Source organism: Podarcis bocagei (assembly GCF_964188305.1).
Source record: "Podarcis bocagei genome assembly, chromosome: 17".
Classification (NCBI taxonomy): domain Eukaryota; kingdom Metazoa; phylum Chordata; class Lepidosauria; order Squamata; family Lacertidae; genus Podarcis; species Podarcis bocagei.
The window spans coordinates 19,459,199-19,479,450 of record NC_138143.1 but is presented as its reverse complement, the minus strand read 5'-3'; the positions used below and the strand labels follow the sequence as shown (position 1 = coordinate 19,479,450).

Here is a 20,252-nt window from a genome sequence, read left to right as displayed (position 1 = left end):
AGGGTCTGCTGAGTCTCTCCTTAAAATGCTGTTATTTCCTGGAAATCTATCTGTTCCCATTTTCTTAGATTTGATCTTTGAAAAAACTGCAAACTAGATACTGTAAGTATCTAGTATTCTGTTTCTCTGCAGAGAAACCTACCAGCTCAATCCGATGCATTTTCTACATAGAGCTAAGTGCTACTGAGTTCAATGACACTTACCCCCAGTTATGTGCTTATAGAAAACTTATAAATACCTCAAAAAGGCTGCCCCTGGAACTTCCTATTGTTTGAAGATGTTGGGGAAAACATATTCACCTTTAATTAACTTCCTGCATAAGATATCTAATGAAATCCATCATTTGCTCACTAAGCCCTTTGCTGTGCATTTATCAGAAATAGCCTCCTTACCTGAAAAGCATTTAAAGGTGGTGACATGAAACTGTATTTTCCTTGGGGATGAGCTACCGACGAGTTCTGTCTGGATTTCTGGTGATGCTCCAGCCCTATTTAAATAAGCAAATAAAAAGGGGGGGGGGGAGAAGACAGGCGAGCTACATGCCCACCCAGAGGCACTTCTTCCCCTCATTTTGCGGCAAACGCAGATAATGTTGTCACTACTGTTCATTAAATATCAATAGGCCGAAGGGAATGAACATGGCAGGGTTAAGATCTATGGTCGATGAAGAACTGCAGGCCTCATAAAGCTGTTTGAGGTGTAATATACGTTTATCATTGAATGCTCTAATAAGCCCCCCAAATTAGTGGGCCGGGTTCGACACATTGAACGTATAAAGTTGATGAGAAAGTTGATTTGAAAGGCGAGAGCTTTTATGGGTGGAGTGGGGGAAGGAAGTCAGGATGGGAGAGATCTCCCCCCAGTGATGTGTGCAAATGCAGACTATTTTTTTTCTCTTCAGCTGCAGACTTCTCGCCTGAGACCTTAGGTTTGGCATGAATAAAAAGTGAACAGCAAATCCCTTTGTGGAGGCTATAAATTGTGCTGGCATTTTTGTTTGTTTGTTTGTTTAAGAAAGCTTAGGTACGCGAGAACAACTGAGATGTGCTTCTTTGTCTCTGTGGCGGCAGGACCCTTGTTATTTCAACATTAAGACTAAAAATCAATCCAAATTTTCTTCCTGTAGTGATACAAGAAGAGTGCTAAAGTTCCACCAAATTTTGACTAGGAGATCTGAGTATGATTGTAACACATGAGGGCAACTTCGATGGCAGTTCCCACCTCCCCTATGTGGGATGTGATACATTAGTAGTAGTCAAGTACAGTGGTACCTCTGGTTACATACTTAATTTGTTCTGGAGGTCCGTTCTTAACCTGAAACTGTTCTTAACCTGAAGCATCACTTTAGCTAATGGGGCCTCCCACTGCCGCCACACCACTGCTGCACGATTTCTGTTCTCATCCTGAAGCAAAGTTCTTAACCCAAGGTAATACTTCTGGGTTAGCGGAGTCTGTAACCTGAAGCGTATGTAACCTGAAGTGTATGTAACCTGAAGTGTATGTAACCCGAGGTACCACTGTACTACATTCCTTTTGGGACATACTTCTTTTTGCATGTGACTAGAGGTGGGCGTGACCTTACCTGTCCAGGTAACACAAAAGGACAAGGCATGCAGCCATCTTTCTCTCTTTGACTTCCTCCATCGTAGGACCAACAGCTTTTTAGCTAGAGATGTTCTGTTGGCTTTTAGCCAACAGATGACAAAGGGACTATTCTCATATGGGACAGACCCACATGCATATACTTTGTAACTAAGTCTGCCTTTGCAGGACATTCCGGGATCAAATCAGAGACTGGGTAACAGCTTCTGTAAATCTGGGACATTCCCCAGAAAATAGGGACACTTGGAGGGTCTGCAAACTTTCCACTCTCTGCCAAAAGCAAAGTACCAATTTTGCCAGTTATCTTGGAAGCAATCCTAGTGGCTGGAATGGACTGCAAAAACATCCTCTGCATCTTCAGTTCCTCATCCTCTTAAGAAATATGTTTCCATGTGGCTGCGACTGGGGCATCTGTTTCTACACCTTGGGGAACACATGGAGGAATTATATAAATTGCAACACCCTCCCCCTGCAAATCCCTTTTGGAAAGAGTAGGGAAGAAATAGACATCATTAATCAGAGTACTCTAAAAAACACAAACAAAAAAAAAACAAAAAATAACTCCTCTCTCAAAGAAACAAGACAAAAAAACACCCCTTCTTTTGACACCCCCTCTATAAAGTGAAATGGCATATTCTGTTTTTTAAATCCCCCACACCATTACGTACTCAAAGCAATAGATGTATATTGTACTATGGCGGTTCACTTCTTGTGGTTTCTCATGTTGGTATTGATAAAGTGTTATAATCAACACTTCGTCTTGCGGCCTCATTTTAATCCCCCCCCCCGCTCCGTGTGTTTATCTCGGCGGAGAACTCTAAACTATATTTTTTATAATGTCCTGCAAACTTTTATCTCCAGCTAGTGAAAAAGATTAATAATCCCCTTACCTTCGCTGCAAAAGGTTTAATAAACAATGCTTAATTAAAACAAGGCAACCGCAATAAACCCAAAGGGTTCTGCTTTAGTATTGCATATTTGTGTCATTTTTCTTGTTTGGTATGGGGGCTTAAAAAAAAAGAGGAGGCGTTGGGAAGCGGGGGGGGGGGGAGAGACAGGGGAAGGGCCAGCTGAGAACATCAGAGTTTTTATATTTAATTGAACTAACAGCATGTGCTGACAAGTAATAAATAACAGCAGAACAGAGTGACTAAATAAATTGGTTTCCCCAAGCAATGATTCATCCTCTGTCTTTCATTGCCATCAAGTTAAGAGAGAGCTTCTCTTTTGTCACCTAGTAAGGAGAAATATTTAATAGTGTAACCATTTCTTCTTCTTCTTCTTCTTCTTCTTCTTCTTCTTCTTCTTCTTCTTCTTCTTCTTCTTCTTCTTCTTCTTTCTTCTTCTTCTTCTTCTTTTATTGCAGCTACAACGGACCTTTTAAGGGACCAGAAGTACTAAGAATAAATAAAATTTGCAGTAATTAACAAAAGACAACCAGGAGGTTTTTTTCCTCACAACGCATGCTTATCACATGGAATTCGTTGGCACAAAAGCTGGTGATGGTCTCTGGCCTTATTATGCTTTTGAGGAAAAGAAAAGAAAGAAAGATTGGGCAAATTAATGCTAAGGGGGGGCTGAAAATGGGACTGTCCATCTCCTGTGAAAGTGAGGGGAGGGCAAGGCCCATTTCCACCTGACCTGGGGGCGGAGCCCAGACTCACCTTGAACAGCTAAAAGAGGCTCCTGGGAGGCCGGAGGGACAACGCTGGAACAACTCTTGTGTTGGGGCAACTGGCTAAAATGTTTTACAGTGTTTTAAATTTTGGTTCCTCTGTTTAGTGTTTGTTGGGTTGGGGTTGGTAAAATGTTGAGCTGGGGTTGGCGGTTACTTTCATTTGGGTATAACTGTAAACTGATTATTCCTATTATCTGTTGATTTATTGGTTTTTCTATAGGCTGTATAAGATATTCTGTTTTTTAATGTTTGATGTTTTATTACATTTTAATATATGCTGTAAGCTACCCAGAGTGTCTGGGGAAACCCAGCTAGATGGGCAGGATATAAATATATTATGATGATGATGCCCTAAGACAGGGATGTCCAAAAAGGTCGATTGTGATCTACTGGTCGATTGCGGGGTGTCTGTGGTCGATCGTTGTGGATCATGGGGCCCCGCCCCCTAAAAAAACCCCCAACAACTTTGGCTCCCTATAAAAGCTCAACAACTTTGGTAAATCACTGCCAGTTTTTTATAGTGGGAGTAGATTGCAGTCTCTTGAAAGTTGGACATGCCTGCCCTAAGACAGTTGTCAGAGCCAACAAACCACAATGATGTTGCCATCAGCTGACATCTGACATCCATGAGTGCTCAGCCACTTAGTCTGCAAAATGTTTTTGGTTTTTTTTAACGAGATATCCTTCACCTCGTGAGGCATCAGGTTGTGAGTTTGGTCGCCAAGAGAAGAAACTGTGCCCTGCGCTATAAAAGCTCTCCCTCATATCACTGGTGCAGAAAAGCTATCCAGTTTGTGTCTTTGCAATCACGTTAGGTGCATTCTGGTAAATCATTGATTGATCGATAATGTCTGGAGTAGCTGTACGGCCACAACGATATAAACGTTATCATTTAAATGAATTTTCACAACGCCACATCCTCTGACTTCATGTGAGGTCAGTTCAGGAGCCTTCTACTTCACTACCGACAATGGAAAACAAAAATAAGATGTATTTACAGCGTAAACATTACGAAGGACATTAGCATATAAATAAACACAGATAATGGAGTAATAGTGTGAAGATATTTTTGCAGCTAATGTAATTTCCTCCAATGAAGTAAAGGCGGATATTCGTGAACGACTTGCTAAAAGGGCTTTTGTAAGGAGTATAGGTGAAGGTTTGGCTCTATATCTAATGTGAATTCATCGGAATAGGTTATAAACCATATGTGTTTGGGAACTCATTGCTTTGCAGTGTTTAGCGGCAGAATGGCATTCAGCCCAAAGAATCCCTTATTCATTTCCTAGCCGCACAATGGGACAGAATAATGAAAATTTAAACTCTCATATCAATGCTTGAAAAAAGAGTGCATAAATGACTGGGCCCCATAGATGTATTTATACAGATTTTTAAACCTCTGTGTTCCTTAAAGCTCCTGCAAGATAAACACATTTTGTAACAAGTCATCCAAACATTTATTTATTTGTTTGTTTGTTTGCATGGGGTGGGCACTACCAATTGTCATCATTGGGTCAGAAATGTTTTGTATTGCTTACAAAAAAAAATTTGGACCTTGACCACAGTTTTTTAAAGCAGATTTTTCCAATTGTACAAATTCCTGATCAGACAACCTAAAAAAGCAAAGTGAAACAGGAACACAAAGCACACTTTGCTCCTTGTTTACACCCTGTATCAGTGGTGGCTTCCTGACAGGAGTCAGGACTTCTTATCTACTAAAACGGTAAAGGTAAAGGACCCCTGACAGTTAAGTCCAGTCGCAGATGACTCTGGGGTTGTGATGCTCATCTTGCTTTACAGGCCGAGGGAGCCGACGTTTGTCCACTCTGAGGACAGTTTTTCCGGGTCATGTGGCCAGCATGACTAAGCCGCTTCTGGTGCAATGGAACACCGTGACGGAAACAAGAGCACACAGAAACACCGTTTACCTTCCCACCACAGTGGTACCTATTTATCTACTTGCACTGGTGTGCTTTTGATCTGCTAGGTTGGCAGGAGCTGGGACCGAGCAACGGGAGCTCACCCCGTCACATGGATTTGAACAGCCGACCTTTTGATCGACAAGCCCAAGAGGCTCAGTGGTTTAGACCACAGCACCACCTGCGTCCCTTTCTTATCTACTATATAGCCACAATTTCTTTAGGAATCTGCCTCAATTCAGTAACTAACAGGCATGCACAAAAGAAGTACTTCAAGAATAATTACAAGGATGTGACAAAGCATTACTTACCTGAAGATGAAGGAAGAAAAGAAGGACGTCGCGGCCAAAAATAAGAAGGTGACTTGATACAGGCAGTTTGCTGTAAATATGGAAATAACAGAAATATGCATTCTACCTTTGTAGAATTTAGGAACATATTGGAGTTAGGTGCAGTGAAAGTAAAGCAGATCTTTATTTTTCTGTTGCAACAGAGTTCCCTCCCTCCTAGCAACGAGGCAAGAGAGACCCTGAACCAAGAAGAAACATCTCTTTTAAGGGTTTGCTTTTTGGCGTGGAGAAGAAGGACATCCCCTCTATGTCAGGAGTGCATGCAGGAGCCAGGCCCTGTGACAGTAGGGCTTTGCAGGACTGGGGCTTTCCTATGTTTGTTCTGGAGAGGCAAGGCGCGGCCACACAGGTGAGGCTGATTGGTAACTCACTGCACCTGGTGGCAAGAGCTGGGAAGGGATATAAGTTCAGCATTTCCCTTCAGCTTTTTGCCACAGCAACACACTTCCTGCCTTGCTGTGTTTGGCTCCCTGATCCTCGGACCTCGGCTTCCTGACTCTCTGCTTCTTGATCCTCTGAACCCTGACTCCGTGGCTCCTTGATCCTTGGACCCTTGGCTTCCTGACTCCCTGCTTCCTGACCCTCGGACCCCTGGCTTCTGGACTCTCGTTCCTGCTCCCACCCCACCATCTTGCCCCCGGTCCCAACGTCCTTAGCCGGGACTTCGATTGTCCGGAGACTGGACCGTGACACTCTACAAACAGTCAGAAATAACATCCCACCTAAGGTGGGGTTGTTGTAAGCCAAAAATGGCTTACCTCATGAGTTTATCCTGATAATAAAACTCAGAAACGTGAGGAGTTAGGAGTCCATTGTGGTTTATTGCAAAGCAATAGGTTATAGTTGGATAGTTCCGCAAAACCGCAACCACACCTGGTGGTTCAGGCCGTGGTATTTATAAAGTTTCAAACAAAGCATTTCAATTTTCACCAATCATGATGTACCAATGATGATTCACCAATGATGTACACCAATGATGTACACCAATCATGATTCACCAATGATGTACACCAATCATGTACATCATTGCCTCATAATACACATGTGCAATAAGCACTGGCAATCTATGATGATTCAGTTCTGATTCCCACTGTTCTGTTACATTGTGTTAGTATGCATGTTGGGAACCTGTGTTTCGTGCAGCCATTTAAACCATGTAGCAACTTATGTTCTAGCTTTCAGCGCACAAGAGTTCCTGGGGAACATTCCAGAATTAAATACACAGCAATGCATTTCAGCATTCCCAGTTTCAGTGAATTAAATCACTATACTTAATAGGGAAAGAGTCTTCATGGACCAGTTTTCACTGTGCCTGAGTGTGAGCAAGCAAATGTGTGACTTCTCAGAGTGAAGCTGCCCCTCCCTTAGTCCTGTTCAACATTTTTTTGTTTGGAAAATCACCCAAAGATAGTTGTTGAGCTTTCTTTGGGAAAGTTTCAAAAACCTAGACGTTTCCCGAAATCCCCCCCCCCCCGAAGCTTATTCTGTCACTCAACCCATCAATTACGGCAAACAGCCAGCTTATTTAAACCACAATTCTCTAAATAAACAATAACAAGTGAATGATCTAGGCAATTGGGGGCTTCTGCTGGTGAGGGGACTGACGATTGGTGGCTTGCAAATGGTCATGTGGGTGAGCGAGTTTCGGCAGTCCCCTAAAAGAAGCTCAACAACTCCGGACAATCTCCCCCCATTTTCTTAATTTGGAGTCCCCCAAAATAGGGTGCGTCTTCTACACGGGGGGGGGGGTGTTATACAAGGAAAAGTATGGTACTTTGTTAGGGTCGAACTCTGTGGCAGTTGCGATAGAATACAGTGGATGCTTGGGTTGTGAATGTGATGCGTGCGGGAAGCACGTTCACAACCCGCAGCGTCCACAACCTGCAGTGCTGCATCTGCGCATGCGTGGGTTGCGATTCGGCACTTCTGCGCATACGCAAGCGCCGAAACCTGGAAGTAACCCGTTTCGGTACTTCTGGGTTTGGCGTGGTGCTCAACCCGAAATCACGCAACCCGAAGCGTCTGTAACCCGAGGTATGACTGTACATTTTATCCACAATGATGCCAAAGAGGAGTCAGATATAATACAGGCTGCCAGGAAGACTCCAAGTGGTTGTTGTCTATATATTATCCCAGCATATAGTGATACAATCTTCTTAGTAAGCTCGGAAATCCACTTGATGGTCCACCAAGACCGACTTTTCTTCAATCATATTGTTGATAACATTCCATGTAGCAACAACTCTGCCAAGAGATGCTTAATGAACTTTCTGAATAGAAAAGGTTCCATTATCAACAAATAGTAGCTGGAAAGAACTAAATAGGATTATGAAGATTATCCTTCTTTAACAATGCCTTAAATTTTTATCTCCTTATCCTTTCCTCATTGCTTTCTCTCTCAAGACATTATGGTTTATTGTGTCTCCGCAAGGTACCTTGCATGTGATTTACACACTGAACGGGCCTGCATTTCAGAGCAAGTTAATGATATAATATCCCCATTTATATTCAGAGCAGTCAACACTTTCCAGCTCTCGGAATAATAAAACCACCTGCATTTAATATACATGGAAAAATGGGGAGGCAAATAGCAGATATGGCACAATCAGATAAGTGTAATCAGATAAAATATCACAATATTATAGCAGATCAGCATCTGGTAATGACTTGAATTTTAAAAGACTGACAAACAGCATGGCCTAAAGCAATCAGGCATACCTCATTCTGAGCTACTTATCCCAGATATGATTGCTCTTCTCGTATGTTTCTAGCAGATTAAACATTCAGGGTTTCTTAGTTTAACACTTCTAGTGCTGGGTGCCTCTTTGGTGGGAAAGCACCAAAAGATGAATGAATGGGGGGCTTCCTCCAATCATTACAGTTAACAGAGCCAAATTGTTCGCAGCAATCTCGCTTTATAGATGGGCACAGCTGCTGGTGTGTTCCGTCAGCCTCTTTTGCATTCATCGTGGTCGCTTTCTTCCACATCTAGCTTTCATACTCTCCAGCATTTCTCTGATGAAAATAGGGGTGCCCTATTGCATCATCTTAAAGCTATGGTTTTCCCAGTAGTGATGTATGGAGGTGAGAGCTGGACCATAAAGAAGACTAACTCCCGAAGAATTGATGCTTTTGAATTATGGTGTTGGAGGAGACTCTTGAGAGTCCCGTAGACTGCAAGAAGATCAAACCTCTCCATTCTTAAGGAAATCAGCCCTGAGTGCTCACTGGAAGGACAGATCCTGAAGCTGAGGCTCCAAAACTTTGGCCACCTTATGAGAAGAGAAGACTCCCTGGAAAAGACCCTGATGTTGGGAAAGATGGAGGGCACAAGGAGAAGGGGACGACAGAGGACGAGATGGTTGGACAGTGTTCTTGAAGCTACCAGCATGAGTTTGACCAAACTGGGGGAGGCAGTGGAAGACAGGAGTGCCTGGTGTGCTCTGGTCCCTAGGGTCACGAAGCGTCAGACACGACTAAACGACTAAACAACTAAACAACAACAAACAACATTCCATCATCACCATCATCACCATCATCACCATTTTATTATTTGTACGCTGCCCATCTGACTGGGTTACCCCAGCTACTCTGAGCATGCTTCCTTTTTAATTTTGTTGTAAATTAAATTTTATTAAACAAGAAAAACCTTAAAGTACGTACAATATTGCCATACAAACATTCAATGAATTGTAGAGATCGTAAAGAGTATAAATAGAAAAAAGAACAGAAGAAGAAGAAAGAAAGAGAAGGAAAAGAGATGAACGCGTGAATAGAAAGAGAACATAATTATATCTTTGCGAATTAGTGAAGAAAAGAAACTTCTGACTAAGCCCATTGTACTGATTTACAATTAAACTATTATTTACACTGGAGAAGGAACTGGCAACCCACTCCAGTATTTTGCCATGAACACTCCATGGACAAAAGGAGAAGCTTTGAGAAGAAATTCCAAAGCACGCTCTGGTTCATGGGTCACAGAAAGTTGAGCAGGACTAAGACGACTGAACGATGAACGATTATTTACAGTTACACAAAGTTGTTTTTCTTTGACATTTTCCAACAAATGTTTTATACTGTATGGCTCATTCAATATCTGCCAGAAAGCTTTTATTGTCACAGTACCCTTTGAGATATTCCTTAATTATTATCCATTCCTTATTAACTTCTTGCTAGTTGTAAGTACTCTACTAATTTGGCTAGCCACTCAATCTTTGGAGGGATGATTTTGCTCTTCCAATTTCTTGCTATTAGAATCCTTGCTGCAGTTGATGGATACATGAATAGTGGTCTAAACTTCTTTTTAATTTCTACTGGCATAAGTCCTAATAGAAATGCCTCAGGTTTTTTAGGGAATGGGATCTTAAACATTTTCTTTAACCCGTTATAAATGATGTCCCAAAAATCTTTGATCTTTTCACATTCCCACCACATGTGCATATATGTTCCAATATGGGGCATGCTTCCAACATGTATTAAAACATAAGAAAGCATGAAACATGTTTTTCTCTTCTGGTGTGGGTGTCATTGCTGCTGCAGCTTCAAGATGGGTGAGTTTATGAAACCAAGGAAAGTAGTCCTTGTCCTTGCAGGGCGTTACTCTGGACACAAAGCTGTTATTGTTAATAATATGGATGGTGGCACCTCTGACTGCCCTTACAGGCATGCTCTGGTGGCTGGCATTGATCACTACCCACACAAAGTGATGGCCAGCATGGGGAAGAGGAAGAAGAAGAAGAAGAAATTTTAATTTATACCTCGCCCTTCCCAGTTCAAAAACTGGGCTCAGGGCGGCTAACAACAAATTTAAAACACTTAATTAAAAAAGCAGCATAAAATGCAGTATAAAAACATGAATAACAATAAAATTCAAAAATAAAAAAATTAATTAGATAATCCCCAGGGCTAGCTAGCTGAATTGGTCCTACTTGGGCCAGCGAGGAGGCCAGGGGAGAATTAGCTGTGGGGTCTCAGAGTGGGTGATCTTCATAAAAGGGGAGGGGGAGGGAAGAGAAGGGAAATAAAAGATCAGGCTAAATTCAAATTAAAGGCCTGGCGGAATAGCTCTGTCTTACAGGCCCAACGGAAGGAGGTTAAATCCTGCAGGGCCCTGGTCTCATGGGACAGAGCATTCCACCAGGTCGGAGCCATCACTGAAAAGGCCCTGGCCCTGGTGGTGGATAGTCTGACTTCCTTAGGGCCTGGGACCTCTAAACTATGATTGTTCATGGACCTTAAGGTCCTCTGCAGGGCATACGAGGAGAGACGGTCCCGTAGATACAAGGGCCCTAAGCCACAAAGGGCTTTAAAGGTCAAGAAGAAGAAGAAGAAGAAGAAGAAGAAGAAGAAGAAGAAGATAATAATAATAATAATAATAATAATAATAATAATAATAATAATTTATTTATTTATACCCCGCCCATCTGGCTAGGTTTCCCCAGCCACTCTGGGTGGCTTCCAATCAAGTGTTAAAAACAATACAGCATTAAATATTAAAAACTTCCCTAAACAGGGCTGCCTTCAGATGTCTTTTAAAAAGAAGATAGCTACTTATCTCCTTCACATCTGAAGGGAAGGTGTTTCACAGGGCAGGCGCCACAACCGAGAAGGCCCTCTGTCTGGGTCCCTGTAACCTCACTTCTCACAATGAGGGAGCCAGCAGAAGGCCCTCGGCACTGGATCTCAGTGTCCGGGCTGAACGATGGGGGTGGAGACGCTCCTTCAGGTATACTGGACCGAGGCCGTTTAGGGCTTTAAAGGTCAGCACCAACACTTTGAATTGTGCTTGGAAACGTACTGGGAGCCAATGCAGGTCTCTCAGGACCGGTGTTATGTGGTCCCGGCGGCCACTCCCAGTCACCAGTCTAGCTGCCACATTCTGGATTAATTGCAGTTTCCGGGTCACCTTCAAAGGTAGCCCCACGTAGAGCGCATTGCAGTAATCCAAGAGAGAGATAACTAGAGCATGCACCACTCTGGCAAGACAGTTTGCAGGCAGGTAGGGACTTAGCCTGCGTACCAGATGGAGCTGGTAGACAGCCGCCCTGGACACAGAATTATGGTAACCTGTGCCTCCATGGACAGCTGTGAGACTGCCAAGTGTTCCAAGATCAAGTCCTTTGTGAAGGTCTACAATTACAACCACTTGATGCCTATCAGGTACTCCATGGATATTCCCCTTGACAAGACCGTTGTCAACAAGGATGTCTTTATTATTATTTTTAATTTTTTTTATTCATTTTTCTTTTTCATTCATTACATTTCATTACATTACTTTTACTATATATTCCTCCCTCCCTCCCCTTCAGGTCTTCCCCCAACTTCCACTTCTGGTTTGCTTCTCTTTTCACCCACTTTGCTATCTCCTAACGGAAAAAGTTATTAATAACATAACATCAAGCCTAAAAACATAAAAATAAAAATAAATACACTATTATATTTCACTATTTTCTAAACATTTTCTAACACTAATAATGTGAATGTTTATTTAAATCCTGCCATCAAGTCTATTGACTTTCTTTGTTTCTGCAAATACAATATAAATGGTTCCCATTCTTTTTCAAAGTTGCTGTTGTCTTTTTCTCTTAGTCTTTCTGTCATTTTTGCCAGGTCTGCATAGTTCATCAACTTCTCTTGCCATTGTTCTTTAGCTGGTATTTCTCCAGTCTTCCAATTTTGTGCAATCGACATTCTTGCTGCTGTAGTGGCATACATAAATAAAGTCCTCATTTCTTTTGGTATGTCTTGACCTAAAATACCTAGCAAAAAGGCTTAACAAGGATGTTTTTAGGGACCCTGCGCTGACTCGTAAAGCCTGGCAAGAGGCCAAAGTGAAATTTGAGGAGAGATACAGGCAAGAACAAATGGTTTTTCCAGAAGCCCAAATTCTGAGTGGCATGCAATTGCACCAATAAATATTTCTGAAAAGCCAAAAAGGAAAAAGAAAGAAAGCATGAAACATTAAAAAACCCCTTCCCTATACAGTACTGCCATCAGATGTCTTCTAAAAGCTACTTATCTCCTTGGCTCGGGGGCAGTGGCGTAGCGTGGGGGGTGCAAGGGGTGCAAGCCGCACCGAGCGCAACATCTGGGGGGGCGCGCTCGCTGCCTCCGGAGTCGCCGAAGAGCCTCGGGCGCAGGCTGTAGCAGAGCCGCATGTCTCGCGGCGCCCGGCTGAAGGCGCCCGGCAGGCAGCGGCTCTCAGCGCTCGCCACGGAGGACGCGCCAGGCAGCCCCTCCTCACAGCCCCGCCTCCGCCGCTGCTGCTGCAGCTGCAGCTGCTGAGCCGTTGCATTTTCCTCGCCTCTCTGCCCCCCTCCTCCTCCGGGCAAGCGGCGTCGTTTGGGCAGCAGCGCCAGCGGCAACTCGCAGGTTAGGGGTTGGGGGGGCGCAAATTACGTGCCTTGCCCCGGGTTAGGGGGCGCAAATTACTTGCGTTGCCCCGGGTGCTGACAACTCACGCTACGCCGCTGCTCGGGGGTTCCATAATTCTATACCCTCCAACATTTCTCTGATGAAAACAGGGACGTCCTAAGGAAAAGCGGGACATTCCAGGGTCAAATCAGAGACCGGGACGGCTTCTGTAAATCTGGGACTGTCCCTGAAAAATAGGGGCATTTGGAGGGTCTGAGCTTTTCCCCAAATTGAAGGCTAATGTAAGAAATTTAGAGCAGCTACCTCTAGCTGACATCCATGTAGGGCAACAATGAAGCCACAGCTGGAAGACACTTGCAAGGGCAGTGCTGTTTGTGTGAACTGGTACGCCCACACAGAGGCTGTGCCTCTCTGAAATAATCCAGAATGCGGCAGCTAGACTGGTGACTGGGAGCAGCCGCTGAGACCACATAACACTGGTCTTGAAAGACCTACATTGGTTCCCTGTACGTTTCCAAGCACAATTCAAAGTGTTGGCGCTGACCTTTAAAGCCCTAAATGGCCTCCGTCCTGTATACCTGAAGGAGTGCCTCCACCCCCATCATCCAGCCCGGACACTGAGGTCCAGCACCGATGGCCTTCTGGCAGTTCCCTCATTGCGAGAAGTGAGGTTACAGGGAACCAGACCTTCTTGGTAGTGGCGCCCGCCCTGTGAAACGCCCTCCCTTCAGATGTGAATGAGATAAGCAGCTATCTTCTTTTTAAAAGACATCTGAAGGCAGCCCTGTTTAGGGAAGTTTTTAATATTTAATGCTGTATTGTTTTTAACACTTGATTGGAAGCCACCCAGAGTGGCTGGGGAAACCCAGCCAGATGGGCGGGGTATAAATAAATAAATTATTATTATTATTATTATTATTATTATTATTATTATTATTATTATTATTATTATCATCTGAAGGAGCTGTTCGGATTTCAGAGGAAATTCCCATCAGAGACTCCCCTGAAATGCAAAAAGCAGCTCAGGAGAGACTATTTTTGTGGCAGGGAGAAAAAGAGTTAAACTTTCCCCCCACCCCAGGTCCAGAGACTGCTGCTATTACATTACAACAACAACAACAACAGCAGCAGCAGCAGCAGCAGCAGCAAGCGGTGCTAATGACATTAATGCAATTAACTTCAGCTACTGTAGTTTAGCTGTGAGTGAGCTGATTCTCTCCTGTAGAAATCCACAGCTGATTTTACACAGCAACTTTGGCTCTGATGAACAGCCTGGAGAATGGAAGCTTCAGGGTTGAGAAGCATTTTTAATTTCTCTCTCTCTCTTTCTCTCTCCTCTTCAGTCTTCCCACGTTACAAGCTGCAAGAAAGCAGATCTCCTGTCTCACTTATTAGGACTTGGGAGTTTATTCACGTCTGTTGACAGGGCTCCTGGTTAGACTTCGGGATCTACACACTTGGAAGAAGACTGTTATGCAAAGTAGTCCCTGCACCTCGCCTGTAGTACTCTAAGCATTCACCCTTGTGTTTGCTGGAGCATCAGGCAAATTCTTCACAGAGCAGTGTTAAAAGAAAGTGCCTTGTATACTACTGTAAAGCGTGGGGAAGGGGGAAAGAGCAAAAGAAACATGCCTTCATTGATCACATATGGGATTCTAATTAGGGGATTAAAGAAAACATAATATTCAGAGCTCATTATTCAAAAGCAGTTACGTTCTCTCCATCTGGTTTAAAAGCAAGGTTTTGAGAAGTCGAATATGAAGCAGAGCAGAGCGAGGACTCTCTCTCTCTGGAGCAAAACAAGAAAGGGAGTACCCAATAGCTCTGAGTATCAGAGATATTTCACACACGTGGCTTACAGCAGCTCCTGCTTCAATCAGGTTAGTAATGTGAATGCAAAACCGATCAGAACGGTCTCCCTGCTTTGTTCTTCTGTATGATCAACAATCAGATCTATCTATCGATCATCTATCTATCTATCTATCTATCTATCTATCTATCTATCTATCATCTATCTATCATCTAATCTATCTATCTATCTATCTATCTATCTATCTATCTATCATCTATCATCTATCTACTATCTACTATCTATCATCTATCATCTATCATCTATCATCTATCTATCTATCTATCTATCTATATCTATCTATCTATCTATCTATCTATCTATCATCTATCTATCTATCTATCTATCTATCTATCTATCTATCTATCTATCATCATCTATCTATCATCTATCTATCTATCTATCATCTATCTATCTATCTATCTATCTATCTATCTATCTATCTATCTATCTATCTATCATCTATCTATCTATCATCTACAGTGGTGCCTCGCAAGACGAAAAGAATCCGTTCTGTGATTCTCTTTGTCTAGCGGTTTTTTTGTCTTGCGAAGCAAGCCCATTGAAGGATTAGCAGATTAGCGGCTTATCTGCTGATCGGATCAGCTGATAAGCGGCTTAGCGGCTTAGAAAAAGGGGGGGGGGAAGGAAAAAAAACCAGCAGGAACTCTCAAGACATTGTCGTCTTGCAAAGCAAGCCCATAGGAAATTCGTTTTGCGAAGCACCTCCAAAACGGAAAACTCTTTCGTCTAGCGAGTTTTACGTATTGCAAGGCATTCGTCTTGCGGGGCACCACTGTATCTATCTATCATCTCTCTATCTATCTATATATCTATCTATCATCTATCTATCTATCTATCTATCTATCTATCTATCTATCTATCTATCTATCTATCTATCATCTATCTATCTATCTATCATCTATCTATCTATCTATCTATCTATCTATCTATCTATCTATCTATCTATCTATCATCTATCATCTCATCACACATATAGGTTCACACCACCATTTTGGGCCACCACAGAGCTCACCTTTCCTTGAAGTGAAATGCAAACAAACGCAGATCCAAAAAGGCAATTCAGGCTCCCTAATCCCCAGACAACTCTTCTCAATCAAGATAAGCTTCTGGAGTTGTTTTTTTTGCCTGGGATACCTGGCTGACCTTGGGTTCGATATACCTGGTTTGCGGGTGAACCATTTGCCGCTCCACCTCAGGCAGTAAAATCTCTTGGATTGGCCCTGGATATAACTTTTTGTTTGAACACCGTGACACCCTGCGCATACCCATATGCAACCTTGTGCCTAATTCACATCCAATACAAAACAGGATCTTTCGCTCAAAGAGGGGGAAAGCTAATTATTTGTTGTGTTTTGTAACACAAGAAAATCTTTCATAAAAACTAATGTAACTAACTGAGCAAGGGTTTCTGACTGACTGAGTTCCTCAGCTCAGATTATTTTCAGGGGCACCTTGTTCTTTAATGAAAGAAAATATGTGTTTTATACCTTGGCCCAATTGATAGATGCTGGGGTTTTCATTGAAAAAAAAAGTATATTAAACAAGACAGCAATCTGCCTAGCCATGGCATAATCAGTCCACAACACTGAAGAGTGCCAGTTTACAACCAACATCTGACAACCCTACTAAGCATTCTAAGCAAGACTCTCACAGGGCAACGAAGGCTCAGTTTGGAATTTACTTACTTTACAGCAGGGATAGGAAAGCTGAGGCCCCCTGGTTGCTTTTGGACCAGAACCTCCAAGTGTCCCTATTTTCCAGGGACCGTCCCAGATTTACTGAAGCTGTCCCAGTTTCTGATTTGATACTGGAATGTCCCTATTTCCATCGGAGAAATGTGGGAGGGTATGGAATTATGCAACCCCCTGAGCCAAGGAGATAAGTAACTATACAAGCTTTGGAAGACATCTGGAGGGAGCTCTTCATAGGGAAGTTTTTAAAAATGTTTAATGTTTTATTATGTTTTATATCTGTTGGAAGCTGTGCAGAGTGGCTGGGGCAACCCAGTCAGATGGTTGCGGTATTATTATTATTATTATTATTATTATTATTATTATTATTATTATTATTAATAGAATAGAACATCCCTATTTCCATTGGAGAAATGTTGGGAGGGTATGTTGGGCTTCAACTCCCATCATCCCCAACCATTGGCCATGTGCCAGCAGGACTTATGGAAACTGGAATCTGACATCTGGATGGCCACTTGTCCACCACCTCAACCTTTGAGACAGAATTTAATAAAGGCCTTTATGAACCCTAGAATCAGGTTGCCACTGCCTCATTTTATAATACTGCAATCCTGCTATCCCAGCTGTCCAGAATCTGGTTAATTGAATTCACTGATTACAGTGGTGCCTCGCAAGACAAAATTAATTCGTTCCGCAAGTTTTTTCTTCTTGCGAGTTTTTCGTCTTGCGAAGCACGGTTTCCCATAGGAATGCATTGAAAATCAATCAATGCGTTCCTATGGAGACCGTCCGGGGACAGAGGGGAAGTGCCGCAGGCCTTCCCCTCTGTCCCCGGACCTGTTTTAAAGCAAGGGAAGGGGCAGCGGGGAGAATCGCTTCTCCCCGTTGCCGCCCCTTGGTTCAAAAGGGGTCCGGGGTCAAAAGGGGTCCGGGGACAGAGGGGAAGGCGTGCGTGCACCTTCCTCTCTGTCCCCTCTTTTGAAGCAAGGGGCGGAGGGGAGAAGATCGCTTCTCCCCGTTGCCGCCCCTTGGTTCAAAAGGGGTCCGGGGACAGAGGGGAAGGTGCCCGGAGATTGCGGGGCTGGCAATGGGGAGAAGCGATCTTTTTTCTCTTTGTTTCTTACTTTTTATATGTTTTTATCTGTTTTGCTTTGTGTGTGATAATGTTGTTTTCTTTTTGGTTTGATTGGAAGGTTGGTTTTATTGTTTAAAATCTCAATAAATATTTTATATATATAAAAAAAACAACGGGGAGAAGCGATCTTCTCCCCGCCGCCCCTTGCTTCAAAAGAGGTCCGGGGTGCGGGGGCAAGCTTCGTTTTGCGAAGCAAGCCCATAGGGAAATTCGTCTTGCGAAGCAACTCGAAAACGAAAAAACCTTTCGCCTTGCGAGTTTTTCGTCTCGCGAGGCGTTCGTCTTGCGGGGCACCACTGTATTCCAATTTCCTCACACAGTCACAATAACCCCCTGTAAATAGCTCCCTGATTTACCACATGATGATGACGACGACGACGACAACAACAACAACAACAACAACAACATATTCATACACAGCCCATCTGGCTGAGTTTCCCCAGCCACTCTGGGCAGCTCCCAACAGAATATTAAAAACAGAATAAAACATCAAACATTAAAAACTTCCTTAAACAGGGTTGGCTTCAGATGTCTTCTAAGAGTTAGATAGTTGTTTATTTCCTTGACATCTGATGGGAGGGTGTTCCACAGGTTGGGCACCACTACCGAGAAGGCCCTCTACCTGGTTCCCTGTAACCTCAATTCTTGCAGTGAGGGAACCACCAGAAGGCCCTCGGAGGTGGACCTCAGTGTCTGGGCTGAACGATGGGGCTGGAGACGCTCCTTCAGATACATCACGGGGTGTAACCCAAACCATGTTTCATGTACAGCACCCGGGAAGAGTGGAAGGGTTAACTAACCAGTTGTATGTTGGTAAACCAGGTGCAGAACTGGAAATCTTAGTCAATCGAGGATCCAGACTCCTCACTTTCCCGTGTAATCTCTCCTGTCACAATGATTTGTAATCGTGCGCATAAAGCAACGCCCGAAGAAGGCTTATTGTTAACAAAGCAGTAATGCAATTCTTTTTGATGTTGGGTTCTGTTTGTTTGTTCTAATATAAAACAGATTTCTTACCTGCATAAAAGAGTCGCAAGGCATTTCTGACTTTGTCCCCCCCCCCCACAAGACTGTATATTCTTCTACTGCTTGGTAACTGCAGGAGATTGGTGAGCAAATTTATTAGGCATGCATTGTGCCCATGGAAATAGATGAAGAATGATTTGTCATGAGTCTCTCTTTGTTTCGATAAAATGCACAGCTCTCAGATGAGAGATATATCTGCATTTCTCTTTTGTCTTCTTCCTCTTTTCTGTTGCCTTATTGCTTGGAGCTACAATCCTATTGTCCTTGCAGCTTTCCTTGCAATTCCTTTTTGTCTGCAATCATTCTCAAAATAGTGGTGGGGTGTTTTTTATTTGCCCTAGGGAAGTTCCACACAGGACTATAGCAGACGGCCTGTGTTGTATGGCAGGATGCAACCATGATATTAAAGATCTGCATCCTTTATAAGCGTACAGAATTGTTCCTTTTTAAGAACTAATCACAGTGAACAATGAAGCCATGCTGGGGAAAGTGTGGGGATCCCAGGAATAAGGGAAGCACACCTGTCTGCTGCCTCTGGAATGCTACAGAGTTCTAAATGCACAGCCTTCCAGTTTATCATTGTCCTAGAACTGTGTTGGCTCTCCAAATGTTGCAGGATTATTATGAATAATAATGTTATTATTTGTACCCCGCCTATCTGACTGGGTTTCCCCAGCCACTCTGGGTGGCTTCAAGCAAATGTAAAAGCATAATAAAACATCAAACGTTAAAAACTTCCCTATACAGTGGTACCACAGGTTAAGAACTTAATTCGTTCTGGAGGTCTGTTCTTAACCTGAAACTGTTCTTAACCTGAGGTACCACTTTAGCTAATGGGACCTCCCACTGCCATCGCGTGATTTCTGTTCTCATCCTGAAGCAAAGTTCTTAACCCAAGGTGCTGTTTCAGGGTTAGCGGAGTCTGAACCTAAAGCGTCTGTAACCCGAGGTACCACTATATAGGGCTGCCTTCAGATGTCTTCTAAAAGTTGTATAGTTCTTTATCTCCTTGACAACTGATGGGGTGGTGGTGTTCCACAGGGCGGGTGCCACTACTGAGAAGTGTTTGATTCACTTCACTTCTCACAGTGAGGGAAGCGCCAGAAGGCTCTTTGAGCATGGGCATAGCCAAGGGGGGCAGGCGGAGGGGAGCTGCCCCCCCGAGCAATTAAAAAATTAGAAAAACTTAACTAACTGACCAATTACATCGGTTTTGCTTCCCCAACAAAGTCCTGCCCCCACCCTAATAAAAATCCTGGCTACGCCCATGCTTCGGACCTGGACCTCAGTGTCCGGGCTGAATGATGGGGGTGGAGACGCTCCTTTAGGTATACAGGACTGAGGCCATTTAAGGCTTTAAATGTCAACACCAATACTTTGAATTGTGCTCGGAAATGTACTGGGAGCCAATGTAGATTCTTTAGGACCAGTGTTATAGGGTCCTGGCAGCCACTCCCAGTTACCAGTCTGGCAGGCGCATTCTGGATTAGCTGTAGTTTCTGTGTCACCTTCAAAGGTAGTCCCATGTAGAGCGCATTGCAGTAGTCCAAGCTGGAGGTAACCAGAGCATGCACCACTCTGGCAAGACAGTGCACAGGCAGGTA

The 20,252-nt window shown here is 43.4% G+C and overlaps 1 protein-coding gene and 1 pseudogene across 2 annotated transcripts in view; one reads left to right on the top strand and one right to left on the bottom strand.

The window, feature by feature from the left end:
- Nucleotides 1–20,252, bottom strand: part of IFT74 (intraflagellar transport 74) — a 247,745-nt gene that overhangs the window by 122,957 nt on the left and 104,536 nt on the right. The gene's annotated exons all lie outside the window — the stretch shown is intronic.
- On the top strand, nucleotides 10,076–12,440 carry LOC308577163 (large ribosomal subunit protein eL27-like; annotated as a pseudogene). Its single transcript has 3 exons — nucleotides 10,076–10,278; nucleotides 11,641–11,751; nucleotides 12,329–12,440. The product of its transcript is annotated as a large ribosomal subunit protein eL27-like (transcript).